Here is a 17,269-nt window from a genome sequence, read left to right as displayed (position 1 = left end):
AAATATATTTACAATAATAATATTATAAAATGTATTTATTTATTGATAGTTGTTTTTGCATAATTGTGTCATCGGTGATTTATTCTATGCTCTGATTTCGAGTAATATTTTATATAAATTTGGTAAAATATATACCTTAATCTGAGAAATGTGGTAATTTAATGAACTCATAATGATACGACTAGGTATCACTAGTTACTCGAATCATACTCGAATATATACAATATTTTTTCATCCCTCATATTTTTTCAATTCTTTATCTATAAAGATTTTTATTTATAAATAAGGAAAGGAACTTTCTTTTCACATTCAACGTTTTATTTTAATCAGCTTTAATGAAAGGACGTCTTTATACAGTTCTATTTTTGGGATTTTAATGGGAGTGTGAGCTTCTAATAAAGATTAATATAATCTATCCAATACTAATATTATTTTTGTAATATTACGTTAGGTGCAGAGAAGTCGTTTGTAGGGCATCGAGTGCATAACTGTAATTTAGATGTCAATAAATTAACTGAGCACATTGTTGCTAAAATGAATATGGTTACTTATTCAATAAGTATATATATATTGATTCGACACAAAATCGACATTTATTTCAAACTCGGAAGATATATAAAACTAATCTTATCCCGACCTTTGCCAGGCTCCAATAGGAAAGACAAGATCGAATAAAAAGAAAAGAACATTTAATCGCGCTATTCAGTCGTACGGAACTGCGGTAGCGCGGATGTAAAAGCGATTCGTCATCCATCAACAGGGAGTAGGGACGCCAAGTGCAGTCCCATGTCGACACTGACTCATTAGATAATCGATCCTGACGAAAACGGAGCTCTTAACAACGAAATTACGCCCATACAATGGTCTTTGGTGCAAAAAAGATCTGAGGCCTGTTTTAACAGAAAATAATCGGTCAAGTGCGAGTTAAATATATATTTCCCTACATGATGTGTTTGCGAAACTTTATATTTGACTTTGTATTGTCTAATAAAAATTCATTTTTTTAAGTCACTTATCCACTTTTGGGTTATAGATTTTTATATTATGTTTACTTTTCAATTCAATTGGTCCAGTAGTGTTTTTTAAACTTAATTCACATTAATTAGGTTCAGTATAGTTTCGAAGCAAAGTATCTGTGAAGGTCGGATCGGACTGAAAGAAACACGAATGATTTTATAACGGTTCCATTTTTTCGTTTGAATTACAGAACTCTTAAAAAAGTCCTTGGACCAGATCAGAGGGTCCCCGGAATTGTGAGGCCCCGTTCCTTGGCATCGTCTAGTCCATCAATTCCGTTATAGTACGATACGCCCAAACAGAGGGAAATTGTGAACGTTTCGGCGTGTTTCAGTTGCGTTGAGATAATTATTTGCTTCACGCCTGAACTGTTTTGTACAGGCTAGATTAATAGCCGACAGTAGCACGCAATAGCTTGAAGATGTATGCGGTCGAACGGAATACTACAGCGCTAAAATGTGCAACAGAATTCTTGTGCTAACGAAAAGCGAAGCGTTAATTAAATCATAGAATTAGAGGATCAACCTCACTCTCATGTAGCCAGACAGGAGTGATTGCATTGTTATTCCGGTTTGAAGTGAGGCAGTGTGATTACAGGTTACTGTGTGCCAAAGGACACTAGACCATAAAGTCAGCTACATGCGTGTGACATCCCTGGTGTTGCAGACATCCATAGGCTGCGGTGGCCACTTGCCTTTAGGTGCGCCGCATATCCGTTTGCCTACTTGGTAGTGTAAAAAAATCCAATGAAATACGAACTAAAACATCGAAAGCTCAATTGCCAGATAAATCGAAACATCTCTTGTTTGTTTGATGAAGTAATATTCGAGGCGAAGGCGTAAGTGGTGGCGCCTTGAGACACGACTCCCCTCCTAGTTTTCCCACAAGTAAAGTGATCTGGCGCGGCAATACTGGTATGACATTTAATATTCGGTCAATGACATGCGCTCGTAGTTATGTTTTTAGTGTATTTAACTATTTCTATTACTTTTTCGTGGCAAAGCCTGAGGGCTTTGCTACATGAGTGTAGCAAGGCTGATGATGTAGCTGATGTACCCATGACCATACCATTTCGGGCAAGAAAAAAAATTATAAATTTCTCTAACGTCTGGTTTTGCCATCGACACGCAAATAAAAGAAAAAATATAGACTTTTAAATATAGGAATATTTTAGAAAATTAGCAGTCACATTCTCATCATGTACAAAAAAGCCACTATCTATTCAAGTTATTTCATAAGCGAAAGTGCTTACATTTAATGCCAGTGGCCGAAGGAAATCTGCTATAAATGAAAACATAGTAGTGATTCGTATCTATATTTTATATGCTGAGAACGATTCGTGACTAAAATAAATTACTTTGACGTATTTCCCGATATTCAATATACATGACGTACTCATTTCTATGATATGTGTGCATACAGTGATCTTGCTTCAATACACTAACTCATATGATGTATTGTTACATATACTGTCGAAGTAATTTCTTAGTATTTTTTGTGTGAAGTATATCTTCATATCCATCGAAATCGTGTAGTTCATAGTAAAACTACTAAGTAAAAGTATTGTGATAGATATCTGTCATGTGAAGAATATTTAAAATTAGAACACATCATTATTTAATCTTTTATCGGTGGCCAGTGTATCTAATATAAAACCTGGACACCTGACGTCAACAATACATTGATAAACTTTGAACTTTGAATTCATTTTATTTATAGACAAGGTTCTTCTAATTACTATTCTGTAATGACCGCAAGGTCCGTTAGTAATCCCGACACTCGCTTTACCGGATATAGACTGTTGTTTCCGATTCAAACATGGCTTAAGTCAACGTAACTTTAATAAGGAGATACACGTACCTTACCATATTAGTAAAAAGCATCTAAAGCACAAATAAATGATTTATTCTTACTACCAAAGCAAGCTGTTCCATTATGGTAACTATCAAGTATTTTAATCATAATAACGGATATGGATATCATCATAATCTTAGCCACAAGAAAATCACTTCGGGAAATAGGCTTCTGTTGGACTATTGCAAAAACTGTGTCGTGGATTTCAGTTTATATTTTTGCACATGCAACTTTTCGTACTAGAATAAAATTAATGCTCTATTATTATTTTTTTGCACAATAGACACAGCGTATATGTTTCATCAGTCACAGTTCATATGCACTAAACACGTATCTTAGGTACAAAAGCGTGAAACTTGGGTTGCAATATACGTGTTCTTACATCAGTACCCACGAAGAAAATGCGGACGCCATTCAAGTTTTTTAAGTTTCTCGAAGTTTCTCGAGTCCACATAGCAGCACGGGTCGCATTGTTCGCAGACAATGGCCTGCATGTGCAGGGTAGAATGGCCAGCTCATAGCATCAAGCAGTGCTGGATTTAACAACAAGCGCCCTGGGCGAAATTTCACAGAAACTTACCCGACAGTATCTAGTCTATCTGAAATTCCAGGGCGTAACCTAAAAAAATCTCGTTACACAACCTAACACAGGTGCCGACCATTGCGAGCCCTTTTCGCAAATCTGAGGTGCCCTTTGGTATTCAGTGCCCTGGGCGGTTGCCTACACTCGCCCACCCCATACGCCGCTACTGGCGTCAAGGATATTTGTCATGAGTGCCTAGTCTAGTAGCCCATCTTTCTTTCGCACGAGTCGGCGAATGCATTTCACATTCACGTCTCTTCTTTCTTATTGTGGCTCAAATATAAATCTGCGCAATTTGCTATGTTTATGGTATGTGTATATTTTTAGGATACTTACTATAATATTTTTATTAACTCGAACGTTATAAATGCGAAAGTGATTTTGTTCTTTCGTTTCGTTCGTTATAGTTAGGGGTACCTCTCATCCCAAAAAGTGATGATCCCGTGGAAAATACCCACGAGTAAAAGCTAGTTACATAATATGTTACAAATAAATCATAAAAGCTGAAAGTAAATGAAAGACATATGCTGGCTCAATGATGGTGAATTGGTGAGGTTCGACAAATTTCGAATTTGGTATATTGGACACACTAGCTAAAAAAATATATCTCAATTTAACAGGCCGAGGTTTCTTTACCCCAGTGAAGCAGAAAGTCGTGAATAAATTTACTAATGTCTTCAAAAAACAGTTAATCGAATCTTGCTACTGTCTTGTGAATTATATTTCTCTCGTTTAGATATATTTTCCTGATATATTCCTCACAACTTAGCCGTGCGATAGGCCAGTGCGTGGAGGCATGCTAAATATGTACGATAATGAGCATAAAGACCTTTAATCTCGAACAAACAACAGATAGAGTTTATTTTTACAACAACATTTTAATAGGGTCAAACGCAAAGTACACAGAGTTCTACTAACGGAAAATAGAAATAGTATTAGATTACCTACATGACTGATTTCTGCTGAAATTAAATTGAACAAATTATGACATCATTTAGTTAGGTAATGGGCCATGATTCCACTATCATCAGTGTGACTCATCTGAAAATAACTACGGTTACTATTCACATGATATATTCATACTTAAAATGTTATGTTACAACCAATAGTAAAATGTCTCTTAAAATTTTCCCTGCTTATATAAGATGTCTGGATATCCTACAGATGAAGCCTTTAGGCAAAAAGTTACTATCAGGATTTTGTAATTAATCACATAATTTTTCAAAACCGAAATGTATAAAGCAATAACACAGCTGGCATGAATAGCTAGCAGCTATACCTGAAATTGTAAAAATTGACATAAATATGTAGAAATTTGTCATATGATTTTACATTAGATTTTCTTTTCATAAACTATTGCAGTTAACTGTCCACCGCTTTCATTAACAAAGTTCATCGGTAAATGACAGTTATACAAATCCGTATACACAGGTTTATGGCGTGGGCAGCATACATAGGTCGGTCCTAAGGGTCGATCGAGTATTAGCCCTCCAGACAAGCACTCTGAAGCAGCGCCCAATACAGCTAGCGCTTTGTAATAATCATTCCCGCCTTACCCACCTTTGAAGATTCCCTATTGTTAATAAATAATAAAACGCTCGATATTATAATGATCCCTAAGGATACTCGATGCTGTCGAATTTTTTGATATTTCACTTATTGTGGAGGCCTATGTTTTCATAAAATATTTTTTCAAACTATTACACCAAAATAATTCCTCTCTAGATGATGAGAGGGAATTCCTCTTCAAACTCCACTCGCATGGTACACACCTCTATAAGTATCTTCAACACGCCTCACCCAAACCAAATTTATTGAAATCTCGCCGCATACAGCAGGATTCGTGCAGGATAACATGATTGCAAAATATATATTCCATGTCACAGTAATTATTATTGTCTGATGGTAGCACTAGGTTACGCAGTAACAGTTTTACGAAATGAGATAATATAATGATAAAGTAATAAAATTAAAACATTGACGTAAAATATTTCAAATTTAATTATTTCTATAATGAAAATATTCGCCCCATGATAAATTTGAACATCGCAAACAACTAATGAATATGATGACAGGATATCATCACGTCAAGTTTAAAATATTTTCAGGATATTTTAATGCGAACGCAACATTTCGGAGTTACCATAAATGTAACAGGACAATTTACTCATTAAATTCATTTATTGGTTAACAAAACATTTGCTTAAATATATCATTATGATTATTTGAGGACAAGAGCACAATCAGAACTTACATGAGCTGTGAATATCATAATAGATGATGTTGAATGCACCCATATACTATTATTTGTTAACATTCCGAATGGCCACCCAATTAGCTAATCAGTAATACAAAGACGGAACAAGTTAGAATAAGGGTTACCAATTTAACATTATTTTTCTATAAATGGAATAAAGAAGAAGTAAATATATTAGGATGTTTCCATGACAAAGACTACTACTAAGTCAAAAAATGTATTCCGTTTAATTAAGCATTGATATTACTTATTAGGTACGCATAACAGCATCTAGAGTGACAACTTTGTTATGTCTATTTCTTATATAACGGAACTGGATTAAATTAAAAATAATAAAAATGGCGTCTTTGCAATAAATTTAACCGCATTAGAATTTATAGCACATCTTACACTAGGACGTGTCGCGAGCATTTCCGGACGTGTACCAACCCTACTTAAAATGGACCACAGAACTATACTTACGAAGATTCTAACTTGGCAAAGGGAATGTAAAGCAACTTGTTTGCAGAAGAACTTTAAATTGCATTTTAAATTTTGCTCGTTAATGTCACACTCATTCAAATAAGTTCTTTATATAAATTTATTAACGACCAGTTAGCTCTTAGATTTCCTAAGGAATTATTGTAAAAAGTCTTTTTAACAATAAAAGATTGCTGGAGAAGTTTTCTAATTTAAAGTTAGGTAAAAAATTGATCTTGCGGCCAGTATCATCACTCTTACGGTTTCACATGATTATAAAAACTTTACGAACAATAACACACAAATATACCCTGAAACTAGATTTTTAAGGTGAATGATAAAGTTTAATGAAGGAAACATTTTTTATATCGATATAGGTACGCAAAAATTATTAAAACAGAATGACCTACGCAATGCAGTCATGTCTATTCATATGTTATAGGATCTAATCCGACAGGTGTGGTGTGGTACATACTTTAAGAATGAGTAAGACATAATTTGAGAAGTATTTAACTTTGGTTTCAATCTGTATCATTTGATCTGACCTTAGGAATATTTATTCGTCCAGTATTACAAAACCCTTCCACTTTATAACCTCCTGCAAATTTATACATAAACCATAAATTGTCATACGCAGTTATACTATTTTGAATCTTTGATATTTACCAAGATAAATGACAGTTTCATAGACTTCGCAGCCCACGTTATAAGAGAAGAGATTCAAAACATTCCTCTACCGGCCTTTGGTATTCAAGATCGAGTAAATTGATGTTAGTGGTTATGATAAATATCGACGACCGGTGCTGGTCTAGGCATTGCAGTCTCGTATGTGATCTAATTGTGGCCTGTGGCCGCTGACGTAACGGGCTCGAGCGGTTGACTGACCGCTTCACATACTTCATCGCAAACGGCATCCCGGACGAACTAAATCGCTCCCATTTCTATTACCGGTGATCCGTCAAGGCAACCCTCTTAATTTTGCAACGTAACACCGGATTACTTGACCACTACGAGGCACAGAAATAGAATGCGAAGTTTCAAATAGATGCTACATTACATCTAAATTAACCTTGACATGCGTCCGAATTGGGCGTACAATTTGATTAGTACGACCTTGCAATTGGGTTCGCTTGTCTATTAGTAATTTAGTGTTTCGTCTAAGAAATTATTTTATTATCTAGACGTAGTCATATACTTATAACCACAAACTATCAATCAACATCAATTACCGGTTCATGCTTCCTAATGATAGTATAAAATGTCATTTAAATGTACGGGAATATACTAAAACTAAACCAAAGTTTAAAAATGGTGATGAATCATATCAATAAAATGCAGTCAACGTTTGCATTTTTTATTGAAGGACACGGTAAGTAATATCTATTCAAGCGTACCTAGCCAGTCGTTAGCTGGTAATATTGCAGTTCTCTCCACACTCCACACATAGATTGCACGTAATGCACAGAATGCATCGGCGAGGCTCGGCGCAATTTCAAAGAATCGTGAATAAATATCGGCACATCATTTAAAATGTAAATGTTGCGTGCTTTTGCTATGAAAACACATCTAAGTCAATATGAATACAAGAAAATTACTTCATTGATCTGAATACTTTTATCAACCGTACTGGTATCTTGTCTTCCTTATTAAAGTTAATTAGATTAACCATCGTTGACATTGCAATTACTTAATTAGTTTGTAAATAATTACTGATGTTGTACACTGTTTGGATAGGAACGTAGGACGTATGTAAGTTTACTGTAGATAATGGGATAAAATTCGAATACTGTGTCGCTATCTTAAGAGGTAATAGGCACTCCAATATTCTATATTCAAAAATAAACTAAATTTAAGACACATCATAAATGGTGGTTCAAAAAATGATAATAAGCAATTGACTGCACTGAATGGTCCGGACGACATATAATGAGAAGGTCGGACGACATAACCAAAGTCGCAGGGCATGCACGTGGATGATAGAAGTATAGGAGCATAGCATAGCGAGGAAAGATGGCATATTATAAAAAAGAGACTTACTCAGCAGGGAAAAAAATTGAAAAAATTATAATGATGTTGAACTGACTAGAAGTCTCAGCCAGTAAAACATTTAGCCGGTGTAATCTAGATATTTCCTGATTCGATTTTGCGGTCGCTTGCTGTCGCCAATGCGGGTAGAGCCGGGAGCTAATGCTAATGAGGTTACAGGACACTAATGCAACTATCAGCGCACTTAACGCTCAATAAAAGGCAACACAACCGACCAAAATGAATAACCGCATGATTATTCAGAAATAAAATAGGGTTTTTGTAAAAATGACATAAATAATGCGAAATACCACATCCGTGTCTTTGTAGTATTTAATTAATTGTTTTTGAAAAAAATATTTAACGTAATTTCTGATATCGACAAAACAATTTATGGAACTTTGTGTCATGTTAATAATATTGTTGAAAATAAATAATGGACTTACTTATTTTCGACTTAAATGGCTATGGTATGCTATTGTTAACTTCTTGTACACATAAAAATGCACTAAAGTCGGCTTACCATATGCTTACCATACGGCCAATCTTTTAGTCAAACCATTATCGCCATGAGACAAAGGAAATGACAAAAATCATTCTAATAATATCATCATAAACATTGATATCAAGCAAATAAGAATAATTTTACATTCATTTATGTTATAAGTCGATAGTAAATAAATAAGAATATGTCCATTAATTTTTGATCATGTATATTTATTTACACTATTATACAATTAAATTGTTAATTACACTATTTACATAATACTCTATTAAATTATTTATTTTATCATTACCAGAGAAACGTTCAAAATTGTTCCATTAACATACCTACTTAATTAAGATTCTTGATCTTAAATATGTTAATTTCTTTAAAAAATAATGAATAATAATGGTTATAATGATTGTTATGTGCCAAAATAAATGAAAAGAAAAAAGATCAACCTTAAGAATAACGCAAACAAAGAAAATAGTTACTGCTGATAAAATTTGCCCGTCATTCGAGACCGACCGTTTATCCCGATCTTGATTACAGTTCTAAGTGGCATTCCTAAGTTCATCCGAGCCGAGGTAGTGACGGCCTAAATGAGCGAATACCCGCATTTTTCCTAGAAGCCGGTCAACATATTGTATCTTTCACATTCGTCCATTGATTCGGCGAGTCTGTCGGGGGTGTCATAATAATTTTATAAATTAACCGACAGCGCTGCGCCCTGTGGCTACGCTTCTGTATAGGGTATATTTCTCCCTATTCACTTATACCCAAACTTTCGCATATAATATAATTTTGTGAAAACTATAAAATGATTCAGTGTCTATTGAATGTAAATAATTATTGCTGGCTACAACAACTTTAAAATACATTCATATAAATCGATACAAGACAGTTTCAGTTTCAGTACTCTTTATCCATACATAAGGAAGGCCAGTGCCCAGCAGTGGGGACGTTAAAATGGCTGAGAATAAAGACTGAACTGTCTCAATATGAACTCGACTCGCCTGAAGGCTGCGTTAGCGGTACTTACTTGCGGACTTGGCCGCTGCATCCACTCGCCATAAACGCAAGCTCGTTTGTATTCTATAATCGTATATGCATATAGCCGGCCAGATATTAGCATTGTTTAATTATTCTACACTCCAGAACGATCAGTGCATTTGCTTGATCATTTAGTTCGTTTACGCATGAATTGATACAAATGTGTAATCAATATTAAATAAGTACGGTTTATGATGTGGTGTATGATCAGCTGACTAATTAGTTAGATGATTGTATTTATTACAACATATTTTTGCAATATTAAATATGCTATTAGAGGACATACAAACTTTAAAATCATCTTTGTGATGTTAGTGAAAACCGAACAATAAGAAAAAAGTAGCTGGGCGACCGATCACCGCTCGGTATTTTTGTAAAAAAAGGAAAAAGAATCACCGACATGGGACCTGTCTAGATCTATTTTTTGCCCCCGTAAGCACCTATATTTCCAATTAGAACGAAATCGTTAAAGTTGTTTTAAAAAACGCGAGTAGAAATATACATATGCAAGTACGGCTCGTTTAATAATAGATACAGTAAGTATATTTATATGTGTATGTATTATAAATTCAATCTAAATAGATTTTTCAGGTAATTTTCATTATAGAAATAATATATAGTCTATTTCATAGCCGAGGTTCTCTAACGGAATAATAAAATCTGCTAAAACATAAAATATACATGTACTTACTTGTTTATTGAAGGAGTATACACTCTACTATAACGTTAAATTTAATATCATCCTAGTTGCAAACTTTGAAGACTGCAAACTATTTCCCTGGGATGAAGAGACGGAACGCTGGAGTTATTATAGGTATGTGCCGTACTTAAGAATTTCAGTGTTTGACTACTAGTACCGGGGTTTCTTCAAACATGTGATATGCGCTTGTCACATCCTAGGATACTTTCTTCTAGTTTGATCTTCTAATATTATAAACGTTAACGTAATTTTAGGATCTCTCTCTCTTTTCTCTCTCTTCTGAACGAATTCCCAGTTTCTTAAACAGTCGTTAACAAATAAGTACTATTTCGACACTTTCTCGTCAAGATTATTAAACATATTTGAAGAAAAGCAACTGGTTACTAAATTAAAGAAAACAAACATTACTGCCATCTTATTGGTTGAAAAAAGGCTGGAAAATTATAGCGAAATAGAAAATTACGCCATTGCATGTTTTCTCATGAAAAATCTACTAATATTTTTAAGTGCCATATATGTAAGAGTAAATTTATTCAATCGTATACGATATTATAACGTTTTTCATTAGTTGTGGGGAATCACCTAAAAATAAGAGCATTGTTCATTACATTTAATCAAAGTAATTTTACAAAACATTTGATTATCAATCAGCCTTCTGCTTTCGGAAAATGGAATGATATCAGTATAAATCGTTGATTGTAACATTCCCGTCGGTAATCAAGATAATGTGAAATCGAAGAAGTCGACGAACTTGATAATGATAAACTGAAGTCATTATTATTATCTCATTTTATCATCTTAATGACTGGGGCAACCGACATTTTCCGAGAAGTGGTGCGTCGTGTCGGTGAAGTGAAGCCTGTAGGTAAAGCACATTTTGTTTATGACAGGATTTTTTCTCTGAAAGTTACTGACCGGTTTTGTATACAGTTTTAATGGTTTGGTAGTAAATTAAAAACTACTTATAGTTATTTTTAATCATATCTGTGATAAATGTTATGTTCTTCGCAAAATAAACACAGTTATGCAAAGTCACAAGTAGAAATAAAACAATATGGCTTTCTTTTCTTAATTAATATAAAATTATAACTAGTTACTTGGTTTTTTGATTTAAAATATACATATTCTATTAACAAATCGCTTGACTCAGCAGACAACAACAGATAAGAAAATATAATAATGCATTTTTTCATATTGGCTACATATCTATTCCAGGTGTTTCACATGGAAGGAACGAGATAAAACTTTAACTAAAATAACGTTTGCCTTACTTAATGCACATTAATTATTCTTAATGAAAATACGATTATTCATGAATGCACAACTCTTTTTTCTCATCTGAGCGCATCTAATCAATATAATCTAAAAAATATAAAGCATCGGAAACCAGGATCTACTTTCCCACCTTTTCTTCTCCACTTCACACAGTTCTCAGCTTTTTGTAGTGCTATAATGATTCTAGATGAAGTGCAAACAGCTCGTACAAATGTATCTATTTTTAACATATTAAACTAGTAGAATCTAGTAGGTGTATCACCTTCTTCAAGTGCTACTAAAGGTAAACTGGCAGACAACGCTATGTATTTTTAATGCAACGTTAAATAAATATTTAAATAGAATCTTAAATAAATAGTCCCCAGCCAGTGACTGGCCCGTTGGAGCTCCGGCTAGCAGAAAAGCCTCGTCGCAGACGTCCACGGCCACCATGTTGCTGTCACTAACAGTTCAGATTGTATCGCGAAAACCAATTTCGTAGTTTTGTTATCGCTCGCCAAATTTAGAAGATTATTCTTCGTAATCTGTGGACGTCTCGTGCTGGATGATACTTAAGTTTCAAATAAAATCTCATAATGTGCCTAATTGTGTCATTTTCATCCGAAACAAAGAGATCCCCATACATTGTGACATAATGTTATTACATTAGTTGTTAATTAGATACTTGAAGAAGGTTAGTTGAACAAAAACTTAGTTATCATTTTTAAGTCTTGCGCTTCTTTGATTTCTATCCTGAGTAATGTTATTTTGTTCATTGCGATCCTTATAAAGAATATCCGGATTTATTACAGGCTAAATTTCTACGAGTTTGTAATAAGATTTGAGAAATGAACGGTATGTCAACGACATGCTACCCGGCTTTAGGGCAAGATAAATGAGCCAACGTAATGCAACGAATCATAAATTTGGTAAAATAAAAAAACTTGGTAAAATAATGAAGGAATGAACAAAACAAATCGACGTCCGCGTGCCGATAGAGGAAACCTCTCTTTACTGTCGGAATTAAGAGGATGATTTTGTAGAAAAATGGGTCGTCCCTCGTTATTCCAAAGAAAATCGATCGCAACCAATATTTCTATTCAGACATATTAGCCCAAAATATTTTTTTCATGTTTGGATACTTTTCCAGCTTTTTGTAGCCGAGATGAAAATTTCACTTTATACACAATTCTTCAAGGTACGTTTTGATTTGTGACACTATAATCGAGTAATACACATCAAATTTACTTACACACCATCAAATCAATTTTACTAGGATCAGATGATAAACTGAAATATTTTAAATTGTTTAAATTAACAAATTTATTATTACACGACACACGGATTACGAATCCCAACAATAAATATACCCCTGTCGAATATAATGCACGTGAACTAGTAAATATAAAAGAATTATTTAACTCAGCCTCATTCGTTTTAGGCTTACAAAGCAGCCATTCTTATGCGGATTAAAATGAGTTACTTTGTCGCTGAACTACATGCTCTGCCAAAGGCTGCTTTCTCTGTTGACTGGGTTGCTATCCCCCGGGGAATTGTTGTAGTATTATGCCTCACTAATCTCGTTCCGAGGAAAAATATGCTGTTTTAAAATGTAGCAGATATTGGAGATCGGCTGATCTTTGAAGTTTAAGCTTCGTATGTAAGTAAGGTAAAGTATGTAAGTTAGGTATTATTGCAACAGTGGTATGTTATATTTAGTTACTCATTGTGGTTATATATCGAGTATGTCAGTGGCGTAATTAATTATATCCTTCAAAACCAAAAAAAAATATTCATTTCCTATCCTAGGGCCCGTTTATAAAGTTCTTTCCCCCATATTATCACATCACTTCGCATTATTAACAGGGACCAAGCTGGGAGCAACCCTATTGTCACGCCACTGGCTTGCCACTCTGTAGGCCTAAGGCCACGTATAATTAATACGATACTAAAGTACTGTGTGTACACTTTCCTAAAATGTATATGATTCCTTAAAATAACTACCTGTATCTTGTAGGCTTCACACGTAAACGAGCAATGGGAAATAATCTTACGTAATCAATATTATAATCAGGATCGAATTCCATTCGATATGATGGTAACTATAGTACTTAATCATAGTAAGCAGTTATATAAATCTGGAAGTAATTACATTTATGCGTTATTGTACATACCGACTCGCTTTTGACCAGTTATTTTATAGTTTCTTCGTTCAATCCAAGTATTGTGAAGTGAGAATACAGCAGTCCTATATTATGCAATTACATCAAATTGTGTGTAAACTTTTATTGCGCTTAAACGCAATTCCATTAAATGTCTTCGCAGTTGTAAAGTGAAGCTATAAAGCGAGATTGTATTGGATGAAGTAATATTTCGGCCCTAAAATTATCACTGTAGGTATTATTACTTTTGTATGTTACACGAAATTATTGGAAGATACAAAGTAGTAATAAAATATAGACACATACTATAAGGATGATGTCACACAGGTAGGACCGCCTGTTTGGTACAAACTAATTCTTGAAACTATTGGTCACGGGGATTTCGGGTTGTTTAACCTTTTCTAGGAATTTTTACCTGCACACCGCATTATTAAAGTTACTGCTTATTAACTGAAAAGAAAAAGCACGTGGATATATAAATAAAACATTTTGTTCGTGCTGCCAGCCTTCTTGCTACGCTACCGCGGGATGACAACAAACAATCTAAGAGATCTGTTTTTTGTTAAACTTTAATATAACTATAGTCTATTATTTTATTTCAAATCATACACATTATTTTACCTATTAAAAGATATTTATTTAACATTTTCCCGAAGAAAAATAAAACAAGATATCTTATTGTATATTTAATATTGTATGCTAGTCTATGAAGATTGTCTTCTATTCAATTTTATTTTTATTCGTACGGTATTGCAAAAGGATAAAAAAGGAAATAAAGCAAGTTGTATGGCGGGCCGGTTGCACGATGCAGAAATCTGTGCGGGTGGGTGAACCGGTCTAGACGAGATGAACTTTAAAACCGACAAAAAGAAATAAAACACAGCCGTATCGCGACACTGACCCGCGACTCCACTTACGTATATTTGATTTTACTATACCGCTTATAGATAAATGGCCTGAGATGGTGTTTCTTTTATAAAATAAAACTTGGAAAAAATATATAGTGAAATAAATAAAATAATCGACTTACCATTTCAAGAACAATATGTGAAATATCTTATTTACTTAGCTAATTAATGATAATTTTTAATATACATATATATATTATTATAAGCCCATCTCGGCTTTGCTCGGGTAAAACCATAATAAAATACATCGTCACCTTCCTCAGGAATCACACTATCTATTGATGAAAACCGTATATAAATCCGTCCGGTAGTTCTTGAGTTTATCGCGTTCCCATTTGTTCAAATATGCATAGATAAGGATCTCGGATACATAAGTTCTATTTAGTTATCTAACATAACTTGCTGTCATTTTTTTTACTTAGTCTTAAGTAAATAAATCTTAAGTATGCTTAAAACGCTACACACTTGCTCGAATGCTGTAAATATATATTTAATTGATGACATATTTTAATATTTTATGTATTGCTACAAAAGCTAGAAATTTATTTACTCAAACAGATGCCTATTTAGTTTGACTTAAATGTAGTGGCAAAATTAGTTTCAGCTGAGATAAGTACGTACTAAAACTCGTAGCTCGTAGCAAACTCTATGTGTGCATTTGTTCCTGTAGATGTGCGTAGTTATACGCTCTATAACTTTTTAAGCTCTAGAATATGAGTAGCCACTGATACACTGATGCAAGTGTGATTAATTAATTAATCTTAAGTTCGTAGAGGATATGTAGAGCTTAATAGAACTCGAAGAGATTTTTCTAAAAGCGCAATGAACTCCGTCAGGGTCCATTGTGAACCCCACGAGAAAACCTCTAATTTACCTCGAGTGGACACAATTGGAAGAAAACACAAGAGAGGGCGTCGCGATGGATTAGATTAGCGTGGATAAGATTAGTGGCGTCACAGCCGCGGGCGACTGGCGGCTGGGACCCTGGGCGACAGCTGACACTCTCAGCACTACCGGCTCTACATTACACCTATAACCCTTATTAAAATAGCTATGATGGCCTCGTAAAAATGCAAGGAGCGTTCCACGAGTCCGTCAGCGTTCAGCTTAGATATTACAGGAACGTACCTTAGCTCTTCATGAATATTTATTGCGGCGAGGTGCTGCGAACCGGGGTTTCGCGGGCCGGACTCGGGCGGGGCTGCACCCTAATGCAATGATTCATATTATTCAGTTTGCGGCCGAGTTGAACGTCTTCCATTATTGTCATTCATCGGAGGAAGTGGGCGGCGAGGGGCGGCGCGGGTGCCGGCGGTGCCCCCCGCGCGGTCTCAGTCGCTCGCCGACACTCTCGCCGCTAGTACGCGAGAGCCGCGATGCACGTCGCCTACGCTTGACGCATTCAGTCGCGGTCCATGTGTGTGTGCCCTCCGTGATCCGAGATCGGAGTTCGTGCGAGCCGCAGCAGTGCATCAGCAGCTAGTGCGCGACCAGCCGCCAGGGACGGACCCTGCAGCAGCGCCTTCAGCCTCCTGTCACCGGGGCCGACGGCTCAGCTGACCGGCGCGACCACTGCCTACGTCCGCACGGTGAGTGCGATCGATGTCTGCATGCACGCGCTACACATCACTAAAAGTCTATTTCGAGTCGCGCGAAACAGCTCCCGATGGATCGTAGCGCGCTGCGTAGCACCCCTCCGGCTGCCAAAGGTTGACGATTTCGCGATGGAATGGCGTCGACTTTTCATGTGTCGTCGCGACGGCATGGAACGTGTTGATAAACAGTGTCGGTTTACTGCGAAGATGGGTTACAGAGCCGCGCATTGAACGTCCATGGAAAATTAATGTTATGATTTGTAAGACCGCATTCGAGAATGAATGTAAATGGCTTCGAGTAATGAAAACATAAGTCGGTGTAAGCATCATGTGTTAAAATAGAGGTATAAGTTGTGCAAAAGTGAGTGCAGCAGTGCCAGCTGACTTCCGTCGGGCCGCACTCTTGCGCAAAATGCACGTCTGGCCGCCCCCGCCCCGCGCGCGCCGCCCGCCGTTGCCGCCCCGCCGGCCCCAACGCGTTACTTTATTGCAAAGTATAAATCCTGTTTTTTGACATAACTTAAATTACTTTCTTATTCTCAACATTATTTCTTAATATAGCATAGCGAGTATCGACAATTTGGTCGTCAATTATCTCTTCCAATGTTTTGTTTGTTTATCTGCCCCCGACTCTACCTAGTTTACATATCAGAAAATTATCGTGAAATGATTGTATATTAAAAAAATATAAATTATTTGTCCATTGAAAGTAATTATCAACTTTGCTAGTGATATGCATTTATTTTTCCCCGGACCATCGTCAATGTATGCAGAACAAAATAAAACATTCGTGCACTAAGCATAAGTGTATCGCCACGAAACTAGTTATCTCTTATCAATCTACTCTTGCGAAGGTCGCGCGATAACTCCGGCGGTTGCCATGCGTCACATTACTTTCTACCCCGAGTTCGTTGCATT

General features: G+C 35.6%; 1 protein-coding gene across 5 annotated transcripts in view; it reads left to right on the top strand.

Annotated features, from left to right (window-relative positions):
* shep (alan shepard) overlaps positions 1 to 17,269 on the top strand; it is a 113,033-nt gene that overhangs the window by 18,589 nt on the left and 77,175 nt on the right. For 2 of the 5 annotated variants that reach the window (XM_053753185.2, XM_053753182.2), the window contains exon 1: positions 16,091 to 16,345. The exons of the other annotated variants lie outside the window; for them this stretch is intronic. The gene's annotated coding sequence lies outside the window, so the exon portion shown is untranslated. Of the gene's footprint in view, positions 1 to 16,090; positions 16,346 to 17,269 lie in introns of those variants that run through there. 5 annotated transcript variants of the gene reach the window in all.

The sequence above is a fragment of the Plodia interpunctella genome, chromosome 13 (genome assembly GCF_027563975.2).
Source record: "Plodia interpunctella isolate USDA-ARS_2022_Savannah chromosome 13, ilPloInte3.2, whole genome shotgun sequence".
In the NCBI taxonomy this organism is placed as follows: domain Eukaryota; kingdom Metazoa; phylum Arthropoda; class Insecta; order Lepidoptera; family Pyralidae; genus Plodia; species Plodia interpunctella.
Note: the sequence above shows the minus strand (reverse complement) of the source record. Positions and strands in the feature narration are given on the sequence as shown.